Below are 22889 nucleotides of genomic sequence, written 5' to 3' on the forward strand. Positions count from 1 at the left end.
GAAAGCTTTTCTGGAAGCTTATCTATATTATAATCACAACCTCAGATAAAACTTAGGCCACCAAACTTAGAGAAAATGTAGTGAGGAATAAAATTCCAAATGGATACCGGATTTTTAAGAAAATGTTTAGCCCAATTAATCTTAAATGTATTGTTTAGAGTAGTAAAATCCAAAACATTGAGACCACCGTGTTCATAGTCATTCATCAATACACTTTTTCTGATGTAATGTGTCCGGTTTTTCCAAAGGAAGTTGAAGAGCATTCGGTCAATATCCTTACAAGTTTTGCCGTCCACATGCAGAGAAATTGCTGCATAAGTCAGTCGAGACAGACCTTCTGCTTTTGAGAGCAATACCCTTCCTCTTAAACTTAAATCTCTCTGCAACCATTGATTTTATTTGGTTTGAGATTTTTTAATAATTGGGGGAAAATTTAGTAAAATTCTGTCTTTTGGATCTTTGCAGATAATCAGACCTAAATATGTTGCTTCATTTTTAACTGTTATATTACAAATACTCTGAACATTACACTCTTTGACAGGTAATAATTGACATTTATTTAAGTTTAGGACCAATCCAGACCCTTTTGAGAAATCCTCTATTACACGTAAAGCAATTGGCACTTGGCTGGCATTTTTAAGAAAAATTGTGGTATCATCTGCCAATTGACTGATGACAATCTCTCTGTCTGCTATGTTTATACCCTTCACAGGGCTATTCGAAATATGAGAGGCAAGAATTTGGGTGCAAAGTAAAAAAAGATAAGGGCTAATCGGGCAACCTTGGCGTACACCTCGATTAAGACTAAAACAAGAAGTGGTGCCATTTTTCATTCTAATAGAACTATTAGCATTGGAATACAGAGTTTTGATAGCTCTGCAGAAGATATCACCAAAACCAAATTTCTGAAGTATAAGAAATATAAATTCATGCTCAATTGAGTCAAAGGCTTTATAGAAGTCCAGGAGAAGGATAAATGAGTCATCAGATATTAATGCCGAGTAATGACAGCCTATCCTTGTCATAGCGCTGAAGGTTGTCACTACCCGATCCGTACCGGAAACCCGATCGGTACCCCGCATGCACGAAAGATGTCTACTTCCGGTCGAAGCATTTTACGATAGTTACACGTCAGAGTATGTGTTAAGATGTTAAGAATAACAAGTATATCTTAAAATGTTTGCAATAATGAAGCATTTCAGTACAATGTAGACAAAAACGAAAAATAAAAAGAAAGTTACGGATCAGGACTCTCCGATCCTTACTGCGCATGTGTAAAGTCTGACCGTACAAATCGGGTCTACCCGATCCGTACCGCGCATGTGCAGATGTTTTCTTCTTCTTCTGTTCGTTTAATGGCAGTTTACTCCCCAGTGTACGAGGATACCGCCACCTGCTGACCGAGCGAATAAACCCTATTATAAACTGAATTAGCGTCATTACAAACGTGTGTTAAATTTGATTTAGTGATAGTCGAGTGTGTTTATGCTTGTCTGTGTGGAGAGGATTGTTGGAATAGTGATGATGATGTGCGCTATCACTGTCAATTGTCAGTAAACACTTAATCTGGCTGATGAATCTACACGTGAGATATTACAAAGTCTGCATTATTAACTCTGTAATTAGGCGCCATTCTTCTTATTTTACGGCGCTGTTGCTCAATCGGGGGATGCTCTCTGTTGTGTAAGTGACTTATATATTACGTTTAACCCGAGCAGCGAAAGTCCGCGGTGATCTGAAAATGATGTGCCGGGAGTTGTGCCGTTCTTGGCCGCATCAGTAACCCTCGAGCTCCCGGCTAGGTATCGAGCTGGTGGGTAGCAGACATCTCCGAAAACGTCGAAGCACTTTTGCAAATATGCGATATCTTGATAAACCGAGCAGATATTTGATGTTTCCACAGCTACTTTCTCGCCTGAAAATATGTTAAAAGTTTATTTTGTGACCCAGAAAGATTAGTATGAGTAATTTTAAAACTTAGTAGCGGCCGCTATTGTTGGAAACTGGAGTTTGGCTGGGCCGCGCTATGAATTCTGGGATATGGTAGGCCACGAAGGACACACCCAACCCATCCTTCAAATTCAAGGAAAAGGAGGACGCATTTGTCGGCTGCATTCGGAGGAGTCTATGAATTTGGACAGCCTTTGGCGCGTCGCTGTGACGTAATCGGTCTACAAATGCGGCCTCAGTAGGATGCAGCCCATGAATTTGGACACGATCTATAAATACCAAAATAAGATCTCTCTTTCAGGATGCAATGGTCTCTGTTCCATCAGCCATATTTTATTGGGCCAATTTTGTAACAGATATTTAATGGAAAAAAGTTTGGACTTTACCACAAAGGTTTTTCATGACAAACAAAATTAAAGAGATTTCCTTTAAGTTGATTCACAAGTTTTACCCTACCAAAAAATATTTGTCCAAATTTATGGCTGAAATAAATGTAAATTGTACCTTCTGTCAAGAGCAACCTGAAACAGTTTCTCATCTGTTTTGGTCATGTAAATTTACGTGTAAATTCTGGAAGGATTTCCACAAGTTTATTACTGACTTTGTTCTCCCTAATCTTCAACTATACTATAAGGATGTTATCTTTGGCTATTATAATTTTAAAGACAAGGACAATGATGCTTTCTTCTTTATAAATTTGGTTTTATTTATGGCAAAATTTCATATACACAAAAGCAAAGTCCTCGGCAGAAAGCCTGAACTTCTTGTATTAAAAATGGAACTTGGAAAATATATAAGGACAATCTCCTCATCAAAAAACACTAAGGCTCTCAAGACTGTTAACATCTATAACCGATTGAAACTGCTAACTTGATTTTGGCTCTTGCAAACTTTTGTTTATTTATGTTCCCCTTAATTTATTTTATTTTTTGTACTCACTTTTGTCTCGCTGTCCTTGTCACTCTTTCTGTTCTTCATTGTACTACCACAATGTCATCTTTTATGTGATCTCTGTTTTACTTGACTGTATGTCTAAAAAAAAAAAAAGAAAAAGAAAAAAATGAATTTGGACACGACCACATTGAATGTCGCAATTTTGGCAAAGAGAGGAAGTGACGTAAGATTTGCACATGCGGGGTACCGATCGGGTTTCCGGTACGGATCGGGTAGTGACGTACAAATCGGGTCTACCCGATCCGTACCGCGCATGTGCAGGGGTTTTCTTCTTCTTCTGTTCGTTTAATGGCAGTTTACTCCCAGTGTACGAGGATACCGCCACCTGCTGACTGAGCGAATTAACCCTATTGTAAACTGAATTAGCGTCATTACAAACGTGTGTTAAATTTGATTTAGTGATAATCGAGTGTTTATGCTTGTCTGTGTGGAGAGGATTGTTGGAATAGTGATGACGCTGTCCGCTATCACTGCCAATTGCCAGTAAACACTTCATCTGGCTGCTGAATCTTCACGTGACATATTACAAAGTCTGTATTATTAAGTCTGTCATTAGGTACCATTCTTCTTAGTTTACGGCGCTGTTGTTCAATCGGGGGACGCTCTCTGTTGAGGAGAAAAGCCAAAATTTGTTGCGGATACGGATTATCCATTGTTTAAATGTCCCGGTAGTCGAAAAGGAGGCAGAGCTGTTGAGAAATGCTAAGAGCTAACTGGGCGCTAACCGTGTCATTCAAATATTTTTTTTTTCCTTTTTATTAGTAATATAAACATACAAACAAAATGCACCATATATTATAGATTCAGAGAATAGACATTTCTTACATATTAGCAACTTTCATACATAGTGAAAATAAAATATAAAGATGGGGGTCACATAATTTAACAAATTATTAACTCACTAAATCAAAATCTTCCATAAAGGAAACAAAAAAAGCGGCCTTTTTCTTTTTAACTAAAGTCAAAGATTTAACCAACAGGTTTAAGTCGTTTTTCCAGTAAGCTAGTGTTGGTTTAGCCTTAAAAAAGCGACATTTATGTATAAAATGCTTGCACAAGGGCAGCACGGTGGCACGGCGGTTAGCACTGTTGCCGCACAGCAAGAAGGTCCTGAGTTCAATTCCACCATCAGGCCGGGGTCTTTCTGTGTGGAGTTTGCATGTTCTCCCCGTGTTTGCGTGGGTTCCCTCCGGGTACTCCGGCTTCCTCCCACCGTCCAAAGACATGCAGCTTGTGGGGACAGGTTAATTGATTAATCCAAATTGTCACTAGGTGTGAGTGTTCGAATGAATGTGAGTGCAAATGGTTGTCTGTCCCTGTGTGTTGGCCCTGCGACAGACTGGCGACCTGTCCAGGGTGTACCCCGCCTCTCGCCCTATGACAGCTGGGATAGGCTCCAGCGCCCCCCGCGACCCTGAAAAGGATAAGCGGAAGCGAATGGATGGATGGATGGATGGATGCTTGCACAAGATTAATAACACATTAACACCATAATTAGCTTTCTTTTCTTACAAAAACACTCCAAACATTATCATATTTAAGGTAAATGGGGTAATTCGAATCCCACTGGAATAAAGCCAGGTATGAAAATCCAACCAAAATATTTGTATAAAATTGCACAAAAAGAATAGATGGTCCAAATCCTCCTCTTCCGTTTCACAAAATACACAATTACCCGTTTCTATTTTGAATCTATCACTAAGGAGTCTATTTGTCGGGTAAATTTTATTCAAGATTTTAAATTGGACTTCTTTCCCTTTAGGAGGGATAGGGAAGGTGTGTCATTCAAATATCCGGTTGTTCAGTCTGACGTCACTAGCCGTGTCTGGGTCTAAACTCCGCTGCAGGTCCATATATCAAACGATCACTGTGGCATTACTGAGAGTTGAAAAACTGTGTAAAGTCTTTCATCTTTAATAAAATGATCAGCGTTCTGCTCTACCAGGTGTAACAATTGAGTTTAACATCCAGGCATCCATGAAAACGGAATTTATGACATTTAACGGAGTTAGAAGTTAGCAGGGAGCTAGCTCGCTAGCTTCTATCTAAATACAATATAGCATGTCCTGACTGCGGGGTTTTGGAAACAAATTAAAACGTACAGCTTTCTTATCACTTCCAGCATAAATGAAGACAGAAAACTAAACAGCAGTGACGTTTGTAGGGTTACTGAAGTTGGGCTAGCTGACATAGCTATGTTAGCATAATATAAACAAGCTAACTTTTTTTCCACTCGATAAAAGTTAACGTGAGTTTTCTCGGTGGTCAGAAACAAATGTAATTGCATGGCAGGATGCTGTAAAAGGACCAAACTTCAGCCAGGAGAACAACTGAGATAATCCATCCACAATACGAGGTCAGTCATTCATATACTGCTGCATGGGCTGGGCTGTAGTTACATCCTAAGGTTTTAAAAACTGAGCTTAAATAAATGATTAGCGGTAATAAAAGCCGAGGGAGGTCAACAGGGATCACTGACTGTTTTAGGAGCTTTTTGAGATCAAATAGAAGAAAATACATAACATTAAACATGTTAACAACACAAAAGCCATATTAAACGCAGACTACTTTAGACCCGGAAGTAGGATTCGTCGCGTCATCACTTAACAACCGGATAGAACGAGAAGGGTCTGGCTGCAGCCACTGTGGAGCTCCACAGTAACCGGATACACGTTACCTCCACAGTAGCCAGAAGCACGTGACCGCCACAGTAGCCGGAAGCACGTGACCTCCACACTAACCGGAAACACGTGACCTCCACACTAGCCGTAAACACGCATGGATACCATGGAAGTCTTGCAAGTTGATCGCAAAGGTTGGTTAAATCTTTCTTTAATAAATTTGCCGTTAGTGATTTCATAATTCTAGGAATCGTCTAGTTTTCTTACAATGATTATGTTGCCACTTTTTTTGCGTTACAACAACATTCCTCCTTATTTTAAAGTTTTATCATCGTGCTCCATGGCAGAGAAACACACAGATATGCTTTTTCCTGGGCCTGGTTTAAGTAAGAGAGCTGGATTAACGGCTTCTGTGGGCGAGAAGAAGCAAAAAACACATTTTGCATTAGAGTATGATTTATTGTTGGCGTCAGAGATGCAAAATAACGAATACTTCAATACTGTACTTAAGTAGAATTTTCTGGTATCTTTACTGCTGTACTGTTTTGTGCCTACTGTATACTTCTTTATACTTCTCACATTTTAGCACGCGTATCTGTACTTTGTAATCCGTACATTTGTAAATCAGCCCCCCACACGCGTGCTTTGGACGCAAGATTACTTCAAAATTTTGTACATAAATTATATTTTAGACCCTGTACTTCTTGCTTCGACTTGACTAAAAAGTCGAGTCAGTGCTTTCTAAACAGAGGTATCTAAACTGTAGTAAGGAACGTGTGTACTTGTGACACCTTTGGTTAGCGTCAACACTGTAAATTTCGTCACAAACAGATTTAGATATTTATCAATACTTCTATTCGTTATTCTTTTCTGTACAGCTTTTTTATTGCCCAGATTTTAGTTAGCCCCTGTTCAATTGACTGTTATATGTCAATAGAAACATGTCTCACAAATTAAAGTGTCTTGTAAAATATTTGTGTTTTTTTTTCATGCATTTTCTTCCCAAATCTATTACATGCCAACTGTAAATTGTTATTTCTGCTAAAACCTTAACTTAAATGTGTATATGGTGTTTATCTGTTTCTCTCTCTGTTTTAGATGCACATATCAATCTGGAATTCGGGCTTAAAGCCAGAATTGCAGGAATGCAACACGTGTTGCAGAGGACTCTTTCACTGCCCTCTGTGCCCCACTTTCAGCCCTACTGTCAGGGCAAAGATTGAGGAGCATCTAAGTGTGCATATAAAAAATGCTTTGCCTTTCAAAGGTATGTTTGTATTAAATATACTTTATAGTTATAAATATGCACTTTTTTAAAGCACTTCTGCAGTATCTTTGTTGACTTAAAAGTTGCTGTTGATATTGTACTGTTCATCTGCAACAAAAATAGTGTTTTTATAAAATATATTTTTATTTACTTTTCACCACTTTTCTTGACATAACTTTTGTGATCCATACCATTTAACTTTCATTATTGAGGTTGGCTTGGATGTTTTTGTTAACATGTACAATCTGATTGTTAGACAAATTGATTGCATTCTATACAACTACATTTAAATTACATCTGTTTGTTTGTTTGTTTGTTTTTTTTCTCTTACAGATAAAATGATATGCCGGTGCAGGCTGCCTTGTAGGACAACAGGACACTTTCACCGCCCTGTCTGTAAGATTACAATCATACAGCGTGGGGATATGGCAAGGCATTTATTGTCTTGTCAGCATTCTTCAATGCCAAGTCAGCCACCATTATCAGGACTGCTCCCCGCTGAACTCTCCGAGGAGACCCGTATTCCTCCGGCAGTACTCTTCGAGGAGCCCCGTCTCCCCCCCAAGGTTTTGTCTTCGGTTTCTGAGTCTTTGTTAGAACATTCATATGCTCTACCCTCTGTGTTCAATAAAACTGCAGCTGATGGAAAGTCCATGAAAATGACATGCCCTCACTGTGGCCTTACTCTTCGTAGCTCTGGCAAGCTATTTGCACACTGGAGAGAGGAAGCCAAACTGTGCTTGAAGCACAACACGTGCCCATTTTCAGACTGAAAAAGCGCAAGTTCCAGGAAGTCAGTCAGGTCAGTATTCACTTTAAACAGTAGTGTAATTACATGGTTAGTGAAATTTGAATAACTGTTAAAAAACTGTTCTGCAACAGAGAAATAACTATGTTTTCATCCCCATTTGCCTGACACAGGAGCCAGCAGTTGTTGAAGATCTGCGTCCTGCTGTGCAGTGGGTTGTCCAAAATAAGGCACTTTTCCGTGGACATGTAACAATGCCCAAATATCTGTCCTAAAATCAAGGGGACCAGCAGAGGGTCTTAAGAGACATGTCAGAGGAAGAAGACACTGGAGCAAGGGACTTGTTCCTCTTTGTTTTACAGTTTGCAGAGGACATGGAGCTCTTTTTGAAAGCATGTGCTGATGAGCAGGGGCTAAGGGTCAGTGCTATGTTTGACATGTAATGGACAAATGAAGGCACTGGCTGTGTTTGTTTGTTTGTTTGTTTGTTTGTTTGTTTGTTTGTTTGTTTGTTTGTTTAATATGTTGTTGTTTTTTTGTTTTGCGTTTTGGGTAGTACAAAATTCCAATTAAACTTATTTCAAAATGTTGTTCACTTTATTCTGTGTCCATACTTATAATAAAGGATTACAGTGAAACAGCATTAAATGTAAATGTAACAGCATTTTTTTTAAACTTGTATTTTCAAAATAAAAAGCTTATTGTTGATATTAACAGTAAAGAATTGCAATCAATAATATTTTTATACATTTTAAACATTAACACTCTGGGCTCTATCCTGGCCATTTGTGGACACTTCACTTATTCTTTTTTTTGACTACTGCACTGCAGAGGACCAAAAGAATGACACGGGTTTGATCTTAAGGATCTAATAGTTGTGTGTGTTGTGCATGACATTGCCACACAAATATGTATTTGCAAGATAGAGTAGAATAAATTATGACGCATGAAATATTACATAGGCTGCAGTGAATTTCTGTTGATACAGACTATTGAGCTTTGAGTTTCCCAGTCAAACTTAGCTTTGAAGCACATGCTAAAAACACTTTTACTCTTATACATTTCATAACAAGACACCATAGCCAAAATATTAACAAAATATATATTATTAAAAAATTCAAAGCTGCAGCACATACAGCAACAAACACCGTTAGTAAATGTGTCCTGGAGTTTATGCAGGTGCAGAAAGTGCTGCTGCTGCTGTAAGTAAGCCTAACAGCTTCCAGATCAATTATTTTTCTGGAAAGATGGTAGGAAGGGCATCAATGCTCATTTCTACAGTCTCCCAGATCTTGGAATACAATCCCTTTGTACCATGAAACCACTTCGCAGTACTAGGATTCCACTAAAACCTATAAAGAGAGTGATCCTGGAAGAAATTGGGCACACACTAGTGACCTCAACAATTGCAAGACAGCCTTTTACCCGATGCTCAGATGGGGGAAAAAAGGAAGTTTCATGAAAACATTAGGACTTTAGGTAATATATAACCTAACTGGCTATAAAGAGTAAAAAATTTAGATACAATTTTGATTTTGATGAAAAGGACTGGTGCTATTTTAAAGAGTCACGTCGGTAAAAGTAGAAAAATGTTTTAAGAAATATACATTTTATAGCATTTTGTGAACATACACAAAAAGTGGCCATTTTTGGCAACAAACAAGCTGAGAGAGAGTTTTATATTTTTGGCTCTCCTTGAACAAAAATAATAGTGCATAATAATCAATGTTGATGTTAATCAATTAGATGTCCCAGACACTACTATTAATAATACAGCAGCCCCTCGTTTATCGCTGGTGTTACGTTCTAAAAATAACCCGCGGTAGGTGAAATCCATGAAGTAGCCAACTTTATTTTTTACAATTATTGTAGATGTTAAGACTGTAAAACCCCTCACTACATGCTTTATACACTTTTCTCAGACAGGCATGAACATTTTCACACTTTTCTCTTTTGTTTAAACACTCTTAGAGTTCAAACCTTCGTAGAAACATGACTCCAGTATTATGGAATGAAACCTAAAGGTGCATTTGAGGGTGCAAAACGTTTCGTCGGCATTGTTGTGTTTGTTTGGGAGAAAACTTCCAAACATACAGTACAGCACTTCAGAGTTACATTGCTAGTGATCGAAGATTTATGTAAATTCGACAAGCTAAACGCATTCTGTACTGTACAGCAGGAGCCCCCAACCTTTTTGCACCACAGACCACTTTAATGTCAGACAATATTTTCAGGGAACGACCTTTAAGGTGTCGCGGTTAAATACAACAAAAGAATTAAAAAAAGAAACTGTGGTATTTTGTAAATATAATAATAAACGTGACTTGAGCTGTGCGCCAACAACAATGACAGTGACATCCTCCTCTCTGCTTTTTAATGCTCTCTGGTCGCTATGGTAACGCGTAAATAGTTCTTTCAAAATAAGACACACAACTACAACCATACATTTCACACCGGAGGATCAACTCTCGCGGAACGGTACCAAAAGACTCACGGACCGGGACCGGTCTGTGGGCCTATTAGGGACCGCTCCTGTACAGGAGACACTGGACTAGATTGATTGTCTATGCATACAATTCTTTTGTAAGTACAACACCATTATTGTAGTACTGTTTAATTCCATTTTGTATTGTACTGATGTTTAAATAAAGGTTTAAAAAAAAAAAGACTAGATTGATTGACAATGGTCTACAGCAATCAGAACGCACAACGCGATGTACTGTAAAAAAAAAAAAAAAAAAATCAGCGAAACGGCAAGTGTCACTTTTGGCCACGAACAATTTAGGGGATGGTGAATTTTTTTGAACAAACCCAGAGTGTTAAAAAAAAACCCATTTAAAACCTTTTTTTTTCTCAGCAGCATCAATACTACCAAAAACGCAATTTAGTTTTCGCTGTCAAAGTCGATTTAACCAAAGTTACGTGTTTACGGCAAGTGTGGAGGTCACGTGTTTCCGGTTACTGTGGAGGTCACGTGTTTCCGGTTACTGTGGAGGTCACGTGTTTCCGGTTACTGTGGAGCTCCATGTCACTACCCGATCGAGGGGTGGCGCAAGATGGCGTGTTGAGCAGTCGCACGAATTAGGAGCTCGTTGAACTTGTCCCAGAATTTACTTTGTGTTCGTTATTGTTTCCACTCGAAAGTAGTAAAATGACTGCCCCAAGTATAGTTAAACCTGCTAAATTCAAACTCGACCTCAAAAAACAAGAAACAACATCGCCATGTGATGGAAAGGAAGACCGCAGAGAAGGAATGGATCATGACTACGTAGCAATGGACGTAGCAGTGATGAGCAAAAGGGAACGGGGCAACGATTCGGTTCCATCTACACCTTGTAAGAAGCCTGCAGAAAAGAAAGCTAAGTCAGCAGAGATAAGTGAAAGTGACGAAGTCTCCAATGCTACTATATTGAAAGCGATTCTAAACCTTGAAAAAAGAGTGGACGAGCAGCTAGCTGACCTGAGTGTGCAATGCAAGCAAGCTAGTACGATGCTAGCCAGCCTAGCCAAAGCGGTTCAGTTCAACTCGGAGGAGGTGAAAGAATGTAAACAAAAGGTTAGAGAGTTGGAGAGACGAAACGAGCAGTTGACCAAAGATAACTACGATCTCAAGGAGAGAGTGAGAGAGCAAGAAAGGTACAAAATGAGGTGGTGCCTCCGGATTAAAGGATTAGAAGAGAAAAGAGATGAAGATGTCAGATCGCTGGTTATTGGAATTCTTGGCAAGATCGCACCTGATATGATATCAAAGCTTGAAGAATCTGTGGATGTGGTGCATAGAGTTGGGAAGAAGATTGAGAACAAGGTCCGACATATCATCATTCTGTTTGCTCTAAGACACGTGAAAGAGGAGATTTGGCGTCGCACCAAAGATTCGGCTGTCTGTAAGAACGGGGGTTTCCACTTCGCTGAGGTACTGCCGCGGGAGGACTGGGAAGAGAGGAGGCGGCTGTGGCCGCAAATTGAACAAGCCAGACGGGCTGGGAAACGGGCCTTTTTCCGGGGTCCTCATGGATACATCGAAGGACGGAGGATCGTTGACGTTGAATGAAAGACTTGATGTAAGACTGTATACAGTGGAATATTATTAATAGGACAAAAGAGTTCTACTTAAAGTTAAAGGTTATTAGTCACTGAGTTGGTGACAAGTGTTACAATTTAAACTCATATTTATATATTTTTCTTTTCTTTTTAAAAAAAAAGAAGTTATTTTCTTAGCATATTCTTATTATGGTTCACTCAAAAATTTCTTTTGGTTCATTAAACGTTCGGGGTTTGAAGGAAATTGTTAAGAGAAAGGCACTTTTTTTATTTTGCAAGGGGCAAAAATGTCATTGTCTGTTTTTACAAGAAACTCACTCTGTGAATGCCGATGCTACCTTTTGGGCTAATCAGTGGGGAGACAAGATTCTTTTCAGTCATGGATCTAACAGATCTGGAGGTGTGGCGATTTGTTTTAATAAGTTCCCAGGGGAGATTATAACATATAAAGCTGATAGTGAGGGTCATTGGTTAACTGCAGTCTTGAAGAGCGAAGGTATATTTCTAATTGTTACAAATCTTTATGGACATAATAATGAGGGTCAAAATAAAAGTCTATTGGAAAATCTAACAAATGTTATTTCAGAGTTTAAAGTTATGTACCCCACAGATTACATCCTAGTAGGAGGAGACTGGAACATGACACCAGATGAATGGATGGAGAGATGGCCTCCTCGCTTAGGAAGGAGGCAACAGAATAACATTATTGAGAACTAATTTTACAGACATTTGGAGAAGTTTGAATCCTGGAGTTAAGAATTATTCTTGGTTTAAACCTAATGGAGAAAGCAGGTCAAGACTTGATTATTGGTTAGTGAGCGATGACATTTTGAGGTGTACTTCACAATCTAAAATCTCCAAAGCACCCCTTTCTGATCACTGTTTCATTGATCTTGTCTTAGAACCAACAAGAACGAAACGTAGTAGCAGAGGATATTGGAAATTTAATGCCAGCCTTTTAAATAAGGACAAGTTTTGTGATAAAATTAGACATATAATTATAGATATAAAAAATGATGACTCAGTAGTGGGTAATATACAGAAATGGGAATTTGTTAAATTCAAAATCAGAGAATTCACTATAAAATTCTGCAAAGAACTGAACAGGGAAAAACGGGAATATGAAAGTAATTTACTTCGTGAAATAACTCAGTGCTGTAGTAAAGAAAAACTAAACGTGCAAGAGAAGAATAAATTGATGGAGTTACAATCTAAATTGGACGATCTTTACCTAGAGAAAGCCCATGGTGCCTTTATAAGATCGAGAGCCAAGTGGATTGAGGCAGGTGAAAAGAACTCTTCATATTTTAGTAAGCTGGAAAAGTGTAGACAGCAGAGAAATCTAATCTCAAGCTTGTTGATAAATGGGACTGAATGTAAAGATTTCAGAAAGATTGAAAAGGAAGTCTTCACTTTTTATTCCAAATTGTACTCCTCAGAATATTCAGCAGCTGATTCTGATAGTTTCTTTGATAAGATTCATAATCTCATCCCATGTATTGACAAGCCTTTCAAAGATCTGTGTGATTCAGAGTTTAAAATTGAGGAACTGGATTTGGTGGTCATGAAAATGGCATTAAACAAGTCCCCAAGGACAGATGGACTCACTACTAATTTTTATCAATTCTTCTGGAAGGACCTAAGAACTTTATTGTTTGATGCATTAAAGGAATCGATAGAAAAAAGAGAACTGATGCCGAGCATGAAACAAGGGTTGATAACCCTGATTCCTAAATCGGGCAAGGATAAAAGAATTTTAGACAATTTAAGACCCATCACCTTACTAAACACTGACTATAAGATCCTGTCTGGAGCTGTAGCTGAGAGGCTAAAGAAAGGCATCTCAAACATCATCAGTGAAACACAATCAGGTTTTTTGAAAGGAAGACTAATTCATAACAATATTAGGCTGGTCTTGGATCTCCTTGAATACAGTGAATTAATCCAAGAGAGAGGATACATCCTGTTCTTGGATTTTTACAAAGCTTTTGACTCAGTTGAACATACGTTCATATTAAAAACTCTGCAGTCTTTTGGTTTTGGAGAGGAATTTGTCAATGTTATAGAGATGCTATATAATGACATTAACAGCTCTGTTTTGCTAGAACATGGTACATGTTCAAGGTTTGAGGTTAATAGAGGGATAAGGCAGGGATGTAGCAGCTCACCACTTCTGTTCATCATGGTTGCTGAGCTGTTGTCTATTTTGATTAAAAACAGTCACATTGAGGGGTTAACTGTGATGGGTGAACAGATAATAATCAGTCAGCTCGCAGATGATACCACCCTGTTTCTAAAAAATGAAGACCAGATTCCTTTAGCCTTACAGGCGATCAACCATTTCTCCAAAGCTTCTGGCCTACAGCTGAATATTAATAAATGCGAAATTCTAGCTCTGCATGAGTGTACCCTGCAAGCAATAGATAATATACAGATTAAAAAAGAGGTTAAGTATCTGGGCATTGTAATTTGCAAGGATAAGACATCAACTGAAAATAAGAATATCTGTACCAATATAGAAAAGTGTAAGTCTATTTTAAACAGGTGGCTGCAAAGGGACATAACTCTGTTTGGGAGAATTTTGCTAACCAAAATGGACAGTCTATCCAGACTAATCTATCCAGCCTTTTCTCTGCCCATATCTCCAAAACTAATTAAATCTATAAATAATCTTAATTTTAGGTTCATATGGAGGAACAAATGTCATTATATAAAGAAAAATGATATGATTAAGAATTATGAAGAGGGTGGGGCTAATGCCATTGACTTTGATGTTATGAATGGTGTACTAAAATTGAAATGGTTAAGATCTTTCATTAGGAACAAAAATTCCTTTTGGAACATTATTCCCAGTGTGATTTTTGGCAAAATGGGTGGAATAGACTTTTTGTTACGTTGTGACTTTGATTGCAGTTCGTTACCTGTTAAACTCTCAGCTTTCCATCAGCAGGTCCTTCTCTACTGGAAATTAATCTACAAACATAACTTTACTCCTCACAATACCCCTATATGGAACAACAGGTATATTCGTTTGTGTAGGAAATCTGTGTACGTGGATGAATGGAGATCTAAAGGGATTTGGGCTGTAGCTCATTTTATGGATGATAATGGGGTCTTATTAAAGCATGAGACGTTTTGTGAGAAATTTGATGTAAGATGTACTGTTAAGAGATATAAATCCCTAGTGAAAGCCATTCCAGTCCCTTTGAGATCAATGATAAAAGAAGATATTGTGCACTCTAAAATTTCTCCTGGACTGAGGCAGCTCTGCATAGCTGGAGTTGAATTTGGTGACAGCAGGTTTACAAACAAAGTGATCAGGAATATTTTGATAAACGAAATTTTCCCTAATCCGGTTAAAAGAAATTATATCCTTAAAGAATTTGAGACCATGGAGGTTAAGGCGATAAGAAAAAAGTATATTTCACTTCCTCTTTCCCCTAAAGCAAAAGAGGTTCACTTTAAAATCATTAATGAGGTTTATCCAACCAATGAATTCTTAAGACGGAAATTTAATTTAGATGTGAACGCCTGCACATTTTGTGAAAATGATATTGAAAGTCTGGATCACTTGTTTTTCAACTGTGAATCAGTGCACTCCTTCTGGACTGACATGTGGAGCTGGCTACAGTCCAGGAGAATTCAGTTACCACATTTGACGGTGACAGTAATACAATTTGGAATACTTGCTGAGAATGCAGATTTTGACCTGTTGATTAGGACGATTTTGTTAATGGGAAAATTTTTTATTCACAAATGCAGATACTTTAAAGCTAAACCATGTATAAACAGATGGCTGAATGACTTTAGACTCTGGGCTAAATCGCTGAAACTTGTGAATAACAAGAAAGCCCATAAACTTGTTGTTTTATTTAAAGAGTTTAACCTATGTTAAAAAAAACAAAAAACTCCCTATTTTATAATCACGACTGCCCTTTTTTTGCACGTTAGTTTTTGCCTTTGGTTCGAATCCTTCAATGACTGTTCTTTATTTTTGTGCTAACTCTTTTAACTTTGTGCTTATTGTTGTTGTTTTTGGGGTTTTTTTTGTTCGTTTTGTTTGTTTGTTTGTTTTGCTATAATGCTCAACCGAGGATGTAACATAATCGGATTAATGATGGTGCCTTGTATGTTAAACTGTTGTTTGTAAATAAAGTTTAATTAAAAAAAAAAAAATGTCACTACCCGATCCGTACCGGAAACCCGATCGGTACCCCGCATGCGCAAATCTTACGTCACTTCCTCTTTTTGCGACATTCAATATATTTGAATGATGCGGTTAGCGCCCAGTTAGCTCCTAGCATTTCTCAACAGCTCTGCCTTCTTTTCGACTGCCCTGGACATTTAAACAATGGATAATCCGTATACAAAGAAATTCATGCTTTTCTCCTCAACAGAGAGCGTCCCCCGATTGAGCAACAGCGCCGTAAAATAAGAAGAATGGCGCCTAATTACAGAGTTAATAATGCAGACTTTGTAATATCTCACGTGTAGATTCATCAGCCAGATGAAGTGTTTACTGACAATTGACAGTGATAGCGCACATCATCATCACTATTCCAACAATCCTCTCCTCACAGACAAGCATAAACACACTCGACTATCGCTAAATCAAATTTAACACACGTTTGTAATGACGCTAATTCAGTTTATAATAGGGTTTATTCGCTCGGTCAGCAGGTGGCGGTATCCTCGTACACTGGGGAGTACACTTCCATTAAACGAACAGAAGAAGAAGAAAACATCTGCACATGCGCAGTACGGATCGGGGAGTCCTGATCCGTAACTTTCTTTTTTTTTTCATTTTTGTCTACATTGTACTGAAATGCTTCATTATTGAAAACATTTTAAGATATGCTTGTTATTCTTAACATCTTAACAGATAATCTGGGCTGTAACTATCGTAAAACACTACGACCGGAAGTAGAAACCTTTCGCGCATGCGGGGTACCGATCGGGTTTCCGGTACGGATCGGGTAGTGACAGGCTGCAGCCAGACCCTTCTCTGAAGTCCAATTTAAAATCTTGAATAAAATTTACCCGACAAATAGACTCCTTAGTGATAGATTCAAAATAGAAACGGGTAATTGTGTATTTTGTGAAACAGAAGAGGAGGATTTGGACCATCTATTCTTTTTGTGCAATTTTATACAAATATTTTGGTTGGATTTTCATACCTGGCTTTATTCCAGTGGGATTCAAATTACCCCATTTACCTTAAATATGATAATGTTTGGAGTGTTTTTGAAAGAAAAGAAAGCTAATTATGGTGTTAATGTGTTATTAATCTTGTGTAAGTATTTTATACATAAATGTCGCTTTTTTAAGATTAAACCAACACTGGCTCACTGGAAAAAAAACGACCTAAACCTGTTGGTTAAATCTTTGACTTTAGTTAAAAAGAAAAAGGCTGCTTTTTTTGTTTCCTTTGTAGAAGATTTTGATTTAGTGAGTTAATAATCTGTTAATTTATGTGACCCCATCTTTATATTTTATTTTCACTATATATGAAAGTTGCTAATATGTAAGAAATGTTTATTCTCTGAATCTGTAATATATGGTGCATTTTGTTTGTATGTTTATATTACTAATAAAAGAAAAAAAAAAAAAAAAAAAGCCAGACCCTTCTCTACGGATCGGGTAGTGACAGTCCACAGTGGCTGCAGCCAGATGCTCTTGGATAGAACGGCAAAGAGAGGAAGTGACGTAAGATTTGCGCATGCGGGGTACCGATCGGGTTTCCGGTACGGATCGGGTAGCGACAAAGGTAAGTGTTCCGATTTTAGCCTGAATGCTATTTTAAGGTCATGTTCCGACAGCTCGATAAAGTTATGAGGTGGCTGCTGGCTGTGTGAGTCGCGTCACTTATCCACAGCAGTGATTTAGTCTCACACAGCAGCTCAGCCAACAACTGTTGATTTTGTGGGTTTAGTTTCACTAACCAGCAACGGGATGTATTTCCTCGATCTCGGCTGTTGCCGTCGGTGTTGTTTTTTTCTGGTCGTTGGTGTTGTTATGAACGTGTTCGTGTCTAAAGTGTCACACGTAGAGACCTGCGTGGAACATTACTTATAACTTATACAAATTACGGATGATTATTTTGTTGATTTATTTGCGTATGTTACCTAAATCGCCACGTCAGAGATCGTGTTTATTTCACCCTGTGGGTTTTAAAAATAAATAATAAATTACTTAATTCTAATATTACACCTCAGAATGCAGTATTTTCTGTGTTTAATGCTTGTACTCTTTGAAGTAACTGCTTATTTCTTAAAAAGAAATCCCCTTGCACATGCGCGGTCATTGGTTCTCTGGTCACGTGACTTCCAGTAAATCGGGTGATCTGTTTATCATCTACAAGAACCAGAGTGTATACGTCATTCATCTCTGTGTGTGAGCCGATGAGAAACCCGAGGCACAAAACATGCAATCTTGCCTTTCTTCACATATCATAATTGGGTTTACATTCAGCGTAGAAATTATGCTGTGTGCCATATATGTAGGAAGACAGTTTCAAATTCAAATTTTATTTGTCACACACACACAACCATACACAGTATGACATGGGGGTGAAATGCTTGTAGCTGTACAATGCCCGACCATTAAATGACAGAAGAAAAGTTTTACAATATTTACAATTTACTACAAAAATTTACAAATTAACTTAGGAATTTACAGTAAAGAATGTGCAAATAGCAGAAGAGATTATAAAGATAAGGATTATAAATTATAGGGATTATAGGAAATGTGTGGTGGTGCGTGTGGTGACGTGTGTGAGAGTCCAGTCTTATAGTGACGTGTTTGGGAGAGTCCAGTCCTACACCTGGTTCAGGCCCCGAATAGCCTGGGGGAAGAAGCTCCTCTTCATTCTCTCTGTTTTGCCACAGTTAAATACTGTGGCAACACAACAAACCTCGTTTAAAAAAAAAAAGAAAAAAAAAGAAAAGTGGGGAGCCAGCTCTCAATTGAAGGGAGTTGGCTGTTCTGATTTTGTGCATAACACATCACTAAGTGGTAAACTTAGTGGTATACTTTGACATGGGTTCTTTATAAACTTGAAGGCGGTGCTTTACTTGCTTTGTTTCACTAAAAAAACAGTCTATGCTGAGTATTACTTCCTCTCACACCAAGTCCCACAATTAAGGGGAAATTACAAAAATGTTTCTAACAAATACAAGGAAGAACATTAAAATAATTCACTCTTAGGTACAGTCGCTATGATTTTGATGACAGAGATTAGCGGCTTAATTTTGCTCTGCCTTGCCTATTGAGAAACCTGACACCTGGTCATTTGTATACTAACAGTGATTAGATGTTGAGCTAAGGGGAGGGTGAGTGGGGGATCTCTGCCTAGTGCTGTGTGACCCTGCGCACAAATGGAGCACAGAGGGAAAGAGCGAACGAAACGTGAAACTTATCATCTCATTGGTGCCTCTTTCCAGTGGATTTTTCAGCTACTGTACCAAACCTTGTCCATATTCAGTTTTGTGGGTAATCTATTATTTTCTTTCTTAACTTCTAAAAGTTTGACTTAAGGGGGCAGGACGTTTGTTTAAGGGGGTAACGCCCCCTCTTGACCCAGGAAAGAGCCGGCCCTATGTGGTTAAATAATTAATATGAATCACTGTGGTCTCTGTTTCTTGCAATAAATGTGGAATATTAGAATCATGTTCGGTGGTTAACGATTGATGGTTTAGTAGTTCTGTATGTGTGTGTGTCCTTTTGCAAACAGTCAGTTTCATCATGTGTCAGTAATCCTGATCTAAAATCATTGGTTCATCGTCCTCTGGAACCCTTTAAGGCCTGTTGATGGCTCATCTCTAACCTGTCATTTCTTTGTGTTTCCAGATGTTGTCCTTCCTTGTTCTTCCTGTTAGAACTCCATCATCCCAAATCTAAGGGACATGTTTCTTCTTTTGGACCAAGGAAACTGTCAGCCTGTCAGATCAGATGTCTTCAAGAAGGAAACCTGTGAATGCTGCAGCATTTTTGGTAAGATATTTACTTGGATAACTTTATGGAAAGCCTAAGGAGCTTGGAAAGAAAAGCAAATTCTTTAAGTTTCTTGAACACGTTTCATTCGAGGAACTTCTTCAGTTTTAAGACCAAATGGTGGAGAGTCCCAGATATTTAAAATCTACTGGGTCAACATCCTTAAATGGGATGTCGACCCACTATTAATCATGTGCCCTATCACACAACCCAAGGTGTGAATAAAGGTGTGGGTGAAGTTTCCAGGTGAAATCTCTGTGATACCTTGCCTCAGTGTATCATGTGACCCAATCAGATCAACTAACCCAAGATGTGAGTGGGGGTTGAGACACCTGGCAAGTATCTTAAAACTGGATTGTATGTTGTAGACAGTTGTTGTCACAACTGGCTCAGTAGGCACCCCCAATTTCCCACACCCTGCCACAAGGGGGATAATGGCCTTGAGGGCCACTGAGACCACTGAGTCCTCCGGGGCAGCACCCACCTTCCTTCCCACACCTTCTTGGGCTCATCTGGACACAGTGTCACAACACCAATCATCCAGTCAGTTACAACAGACACACAGTAAAGGAACAAGACACACTGATATTGGTCTGGAACAAGCTGCACACCCCACTGGACACCCCACCCCACCTAATGGGCAGCCGTGGTTAAAGTTAACAACATCACATGGGGTTTATTTAAAACCTTCAAATTAACTCGAACTCACAACCACCTCCAACGTGGAGACGCATCCCTTCTCAGGAGGGTGTCTCCTGACTGACACCCTCATCACCACTGTGAACTCATTCTGCTTCCTGGGTACCACTATCACCCAGGACCTCAAGTGGGAGCCCACCATCACTTCTGTCATAAAGAAGGCCCAGCAGAGGATGTACTTCCTGAGGTAGCTGAAGAAATTCAACCTGCCAACAAAGGCGATGATGGAATTCTACACTGCAATCATCGAGTCCATCCTCACCTCCTCCATCACCGTGTGGTACGCTGGAGCCACCATCAGGGGCAAACATAGACTGCAGCGTGTTGTGCGCTCTGCTGAGAAGGTGATTGGCTGCATCTCATCTCTGCAGGACCTGTACACCTCCAGGACACTGGGGCCTGCAGCTCGGATCACAGCTGACCCTTATCACCCTTGACACAGTCTGTTTGACCTGCTCCCCTCAGGCAGGAGGCTCCGGTCCATTCGGACCACAACCTCTCGCCATAAGAACAGTTTCTCCCCCTCTGCTGTTGGACTCATAAACAACAACCATATGACTGTTCCCGCCACAAACACATGAGCCTGTACTGTGTTCTCTGCATCTGTTCCATTTTTGCACTGATCATCACCTGCGCACATGTATATATTATTCTGCTTAGCACTTTTAATTTTGATTTTTAAGTGTTGTCTTACAGTATGTTTTGCACTAAGTACCGCAGCGATTTCCTAATGTTGTAAACCTACTCAACATTTGGCAATAAAACCCGTTCAGATTTTTTTCTGATTCTGATTCTGAAAACTGAGAGAAAGCTAGTAAACTTTGAAAGGAAACTTAAAAAAAAGTAACAGTTGCACACACAGTCTGGTGCACATCTTTTGCAAAAAGACATCTCCTCGCCTCTGTCAGTACGCCCCAGGGCAGCTGTGGCTACAATGTAGCTTGCCATCGCCAGTGTGTGAATGTGTGTGTGAATGGGTGAATGACTGAATGTAGTGTGAAGCGCTTTGGGGTCCTTAGGGACTAGAAAAGCGCTATACAAATACAGGCCATTTTACCATTTTACCATTTACATCTGGATACCCTCCCCAATAGGAGTATCACAAGGACAAGCGATCCTCCTCTCACATCCACACACAGCGTGCACACTGCCCCGAATGAACCCACAATAGCATTTCCTCTTCCCCCTTATATGCAGGGTTCGTATGGGTGCTTCAAATCCTTGAAAAGTGCTTGAATTTCTGATGCGGTGCTTAAAAGTGCTCGAAAGTGTGACTGTATTTTATTCACCACATATAACTAAATGACTGAATAGTTTTCTTATTAGATAGAAAAAAAACTAGTTGCAAAATGTAAAAACTAAATTTCCCTGCCTGGGCTGCCTTGCGCCTCTGTCTGTTTCAATGTGTGACCCCGCCCCTCCCTGGGACAGTCGGGGATAAGTGTGCTAACATACCTGTAGGTTGCTGTTTTAGTGGGTGGAGTTTGCGCTCTCCAGTTGCATGATAGGTGAGTCCTAGTAAATCATTTTCCAGTACGTGTACATACACGTGCTATTTTTTTTTTTTAATTATTATTATTATTTTGCTAGCTATCAAACTCGCTGGAGAAATGATTGAAATGCACTGAGTGTGATGCAGTATGGCAGCGCTATTATAGTAGTTAGTTATGGCACGGAGATTTATGGAATATGCTGTGAATTTAGCTAACATTACTTAGCAGTAATATGAGTTAATTTACTCAAGTGAAAGCTTTAAACATTAGCCCAATACATAACTAGCCAACTTAAGACTTAAGGCTGATTAACCTTCTGGGGTCGACGGACCCAGAGTCTCCATTTCAACTTTTGTCAAAAGTTGAAATACTGACTTCAAACTATATACCAGTTTTTAAATTGTGTTGATAGGCCATGTAAAACCAGAGTTATGATCAAAAGTACACGCAGTGATTTTTTCTGAATAAAACAGTGGCGTTTACTCCGGGAAGAAATGGTAAAAATGGCGTTTTCTAAGGAGAACGCTACCAAACACTCTCTGCTTGTGAGCAAAAAAACACTCCTTCCCTTCCCTATTGGTGTTAAAGTGTACCATGTCAACCAATCAAAAAATATATATATGGAAACATGTGGCATATGGTTGTATAGGCAGAGGGAAAGTAATAATTTTTAAAAATGTACAAATTCTATTTGCATTTCAAGTTATGAAAATGATTCGTTAAACATGTTTGTGGTTTTAACAGTCAAAACTTTTTTTCTATGGTATTTTACATTTTTTGTCTGGATTTAGATAAATTGTGCTGATACAGTATGTCAAAATGAAAAAATAACAGATTGGCAAGATAAACAGTTTTTAAAGGTGAAATATAGAGGCCAAATCAAAAGTAATCAACAACAGCCAGTTATACCCTGGACACCAGAGGGTTAAAGGCTAAAAGCAAAGTTGTCACCAAGTACTCTTTATATTTTTGTGTATTGTTGCTGCTTTTTTAAGTATTAACTTTGTGCCTGTGGGGGAAATAATGGTAATATGAGGGACTGATCCATATGGTCACAAAGAATAGCCACTTGTTTTTGTGCTACCAAAATTCCCTGGCTTTCATTTAAAATTTGTTTATCGTGA

The 22889-nt window shown here is 38.8% G+C and overlaps 1 protein-coding gene and 1 long non-coding RNA gene across 7 annotated transcripts in view; both read left to right on the forward strand.

The window, feature by feature from the left end:
- LOC113015769 (tumor necrosis factor receptor superfamily member 14-like) overlaps window positions 1-22889 on the forward strand; it is a 103326-nt gene that overhangs the window by 66349 nt on the left and 14088 nt on the right. The window lies entirely within an intron of this gene.
- LOC113015767 (uncharacterized) lies at window positions 5188-8568 on the forward strand. Of its 2 annotated transcripts, XR_013905448.1 has the most exons (4): window positions 5188-6792; window positions 7126-7358; window positions 7487-7594; window positions 7714-8568. It is a non-coding gene; the product is annotated as an uncharacterized LOC113015767 (long non-coding RNA). The 2 variants fall into 2 exon arrangements; XR_013905447.1 differs by having other exon boundaries at window positions 7126-7594.

Source organism: Astatotilapia calliptera, chromosome 23, assembly GCF_964374335.1.
Source record: "Astatotilapia calliptera chromosome 23, fAstCal68.1, whole genome shotgun sequence".
Taxonomy (NCBI): domain Eukaryota; kingdom Metazoa; phylum Chordata; class Actinopteri; order Cichliformes; family Cichlidae; genus Astatotilapia; species Astatotilapia calliptera.